A 4412-nucleotide genomic window follows, 5' to 3' on the forward strand; every position below is an offset into this window, starting at 1 on the left:
CACTTTGAAAGGCAAGGGAACGAGAAAAAGCCTCATCTAGCTAGTGACTTGTGGTGGCCCCATCCCTAAGGGATACTCAATGATAATGAATATGTGAATTCCTATTTCCTCAAGGTGAATTAAAATAAGAAAATTTTAGTATTTATTTGACATTTCTTGTTTGTTGGTGTGAATTCAAATAATTTTAGTATTTATTTGACATTTCTTGTTTGTTGGTGTGTTATGATTCCTTGTTTGAGGGCTAGGAGGGGCAAATCACCACACCATATGATAAAATTATATGAGAATTTAGAAGGTAGGACAAATACATATAAAGGATACAAAGTCAAAAGTTAACTTTTTGAGCTAAAGTCCTAAGTCCATGTTTAACACATATACATATCTTTTAACATGTAAAAAATGATGTTAAATCATAGCCTATTGCTCTCGTCCTTTGAATTCCATTCCACTGTGTATGTATTTATTTTTATATTTGTTATATTTTTAGAGCTGCATTAGGAAACCAAAACCATTGGCATTGGATGCAATGTCTTTTCCATTAATGTGGCCAACAAATTTAAAAAAAAAATCCATACTAGCAATTGTAAGTAGAGATACTATATTAAATCCTCAATTTATCTACAATGAGCCTCAAGCACTAGATGTGCCTTAAAGGGACAACATTGTACAATACATTAGCAAAAGACCCTATTTTAGTTCTTATCTAATAGCTTCAACCCAAGTTCAACAATCTGCTTCTCCACAAGGGGACGCCACTTGAATAGCCAATGTAACTCATTGCATGTTTACATTCTTCGACTTGCAAAGTTGTCCCTACTCTTGACCATATCAAATATATAAGATCATTGCTATCATGCACGATATCATTGAGCCAAGCTACTACAAAGTTTCTTCAAGGACACCGATGTTTTGGGATTTCTAAATCTACTTGAGATAGAAATATCTGACTATTTGAGTGTACCCATTTGTAGATTTTGGCGACACGACCCTGCAATGAAGGGTAGTCTTTGAGAAGATGCAAGGGATCCTCCAAAGCTACTTTGCACCCAGAGTAAGTGTTTGTTTCAATACCTTTGTCAAGAATCTTACTCCTAATAGGGATTGAGCTTGGCCATTTTACTTCCCAAATGTTGTTTATACCTTTTAGCCACTTCTCTTTTGACCAGTTCACCCTCCACAATTTGATAGGGGGAATGAGCCAGTCCACCTTATACATTCCACAAAACTTCAAAGACACTATTGATCAATAGCCTTTCATTTATATAAAATCTATATTGCAAGAGCATATTGAGTAAACGAAAAATCATTGTCAGCTTGTGAGAGATTAATGTGAACCAATCTTATCCTCATAGTAGGGAAAAGCGCTAGAAACCTACTTTTCTATTGAGATCAAAGCAAATTTTCTTATCATCCTACATAAGAATTTTCTCCCAATCATGCTTATCATGTGCGAGTAATCTTGTTTGGTTCACTTGGTCTCTCTCTCTCTCTCTCTCTCTCTCTCTCTCTCTCTCTCTCTCTCTCTCTCTCTCTCTCTCTCTCTCTCTCTCTCTATGTGTGTGTGTGTGTGTGATAAGACCCAAGAAAAGTGATGTGTGGTGTTTGTGTTTAATTTGTGTTTGGCCCTGTGTGTCAGAAAGTGTGTCTGATGGACCTTCATATGTATTTTGTCCATATGTGTTATTGTTGGCAAGATGCTTGGTATTCCCAATCCACAAACTTAGCAATGGGTGATCCTGTTGATGATCAAGTTGTCTCTCATGCATCCAATGTTTTGTGCCGTCTAGAATTGCTTGCCACCAGCTGCAAGTGCGTAAGGAACATAAAAGAATTTTTACAATCATTAAAGGAATAAACTAGGGCAAGGCGCACGTAGTCCCAAGGGCAGACATTCTATGTGCCTGTAATTTGCAAGAAAATAGAACAGATATGTTAAAAATATAGTTTAATTTGTAGAAATTGGAGTGCTTTTATTTGATGAAAAATACCCACGTTGGTGGACAAGCACACAGTCCTCGTCCACGCTGTGATGAAAAATACGTGCACAGACGGACTACATGCGCGTTCACTAGTGTGGGTATTTTTCATCAAAAAAAAGCACCCCAATTTCTATGAATTAAGCTATATTTTTAACATATTCGTTCTATTTTCTTGCAAAATCTAAGTCACAATTTCGTTTTTGCTCCCCTTTGAGGTAACTAATTTCTTGAATTTTCAAACAGCTCAAGGTTAAGTTGAGAGACCTTTTCTTCATCCTACGCCACCTTGTGACACAAGAAATACTAAAAATTAATTTTCATATCTTGAGCTCCCTATCTGTCCGCCCGCGCGCGGACGGACTGCATGCTCATGAACGAGAGAGAGAGAGAGAGAGAGAGAGAGAGAGAGAGAGAGAGAGAGAGAGAGAGAGAGAGAGAGAGAGAGAGAGAGAGAGAGAGAGAGAGAGAGAGAGAGAGAGAGAGAGAGAGAGAGAGAGAGAGAATGATGCAGCAGTGCGAGGTAGTCATGTGTAGCCCTGGAGAAGATGGTGGCGTTGAAAAATCGATACCTCGTGATGGAGGTGTTTTGCGAGGGAGAGGGCCCTGTTCTCTCACAGTCTTCCCTCGCCAACGCCATCAGAGACATCATTCTCCACAACTTTGGAGAGTTGGGCCTCGCAGCTTCTCTTCCATCTCTTCAAGTGAAGTATGTAAATCCAGTGACCAAATTATGCGTGATCAGGTGTAGCCATGCAGAATATGAGAAGATATGGTGTGAGATTACATTTATCACGAGCATTAACAACTGTCCTCTGATTTTTAACCTACTTGATTTACGTGGAAATATTAGTTGCTGTAAGCTTGCAGCTTTGGAGTACGACAAGGCTAAAAATGAACTGCTGAAGCTTAAAGCTGGGAAGAATGAACCGTCTCCCAAGTTGTTGAATGCCGCCACTAACCTAGAAAAAATTTTGCAAATAGAAATGTGATCAAAATTTTCTGAAACTTCTAAGGGAAGTTAGGCTCGTCCTTGATCCAGTTTTTCCATCCAAGTGCTCTCTCTTGAAGTAGCTTGTTTGAGTCGTGTCGGCAAAGGTATTGCATTGCCTGATAAAGTCATTTTGGTGGGGTTGTGTGAGCGCATGTGTGCGTTGTTGGGGAGTACCTGTGAGGAATCTCTTGCATTTTTGAGTGGGTGATTATATGTGTAGCATCATCCTTGGTGGTAGTCTGTATTGTGTGTGTAGTAGAATCTCATACCTTCATACCTAATGTGAGCTGGAGTCTGCTTTGTCATTGGGATGTAACACTCCTGATCAGTGTATTTTGGGAAGGTGCCCATTTGTCACATGTTTTTAGGTAGCTGTTTTAGTTGTTGGTAGTTAGGCACGATAGAAAATCTTGATCGAGGTATAGCAGGGTATCGAAAAGCTCTTGAGCTACTAATATAATAATAATGTTGTGGACAGGGAATATCGAGATGCATCCCTGTGTGTGTGTGTGTGTGTGTGTGTGTGTGTGTGTGTGTGTGTGTGTGTGTGTGTGTGTGTGTGTGAGAGAGAGAGAGAGAGAGAGAGAGAGAGTGACTTCCTCTCTTGCCTTCGCACCCACAGAGAAGCAAAAGACAAGAGACAGGTATGGGGATTTTGTCTAGTCGCGTCGTAGAGGAGAATTTGCGTCTTGGGGCTCACGTTTCCTCTTGGCGTTTTGCTTACTCGTATGGCCATAGCGACGTTTATGTGGGTGGTGCTAGCAAAGTCATTCATTTCACTAGAGCACATGGACAGGAGCAGTCCCCATAGTCGCTAGGAATGAGATTGGTCACAATGAGTATATTGTGGCGAACGTGCTTATAGAAGCTCTCATATCCAGGATAAGCATAGCAAGCTCCTCTAGAGTCTTGCAACTTGAAGTTTTGAAGACCGATGACAATGAATAGCACTGGTTAGGCTCCGATAGATAGCAAGCCCAGGATGTGTATAGATGTAGTTTAGCTTCTTGATTTTGAGAGAAGAATATTTTTTCTACATGTGAATATATTGTTGTCCAACTCTTATTGGGAAGGTTTCCTCTGTATTTGGGTGCACGAGAGAGAGAGAGAGAGAGAGAGAGAGAGAGAGAGAGAGAGAGAGAGAGAGAGAGAGAGAGAGAGAGAGAGAGAGAGAGAGAGAGAGAGAGAGAGAGAGAGAGAGAGAGAGAGAGAGAGAGAGAGAGATCTTGAAGCCTATATTATGGGTAAGGGGAGAGAAATGCAAGCTTGCCAAAAAGAGGAAAGGATGGAAGGTCGTGGAAAGGGAGGGGTCAAGCTCGACAGGAAGGTTTGTGTGACAACATTCAGGACATTGCCAAGCCTGCCATTCGAAGGCTTGCTCGTAGGGGGGGTGTGAAATGCATCAGTGGCCTAAGCTACAAGGAAACTAGAGGTACTCTTGG

General features: G+C 40.8%; 1 pseudogene; it reads left to right on the forward strand.

Moving 5' to 3' along the window:
* The first annotated feature begins 2524 nt into the window (after positions 1 to 2524).
* On the forward strand, positions 2525 to 2968 carry LOC147434276 (putative ribonuclease P/MRP protein subunit POP5 pseudogene; annotated as a pseudogene).
* The last annotated feature ends 1444 nt before the right edge of the window (positions 2969 to 4412 follow it).

The sequence above is a fragment of the Adiantum capillus-veneris genome, chromosome 19, assembly GCF_014529385.1.
Source record: "Adiantum capillus-veneris isolate H3 chromosome 19, ASM1452938v2, whole genome shotgun sequence".
Lineage (NCBI taxonomy): Eukaryota > Viridiplantae > Streptophyta > Polypodiopsida > Polypodiales > Pteridaceae > Adiantum > Adiantum capillus-veneris.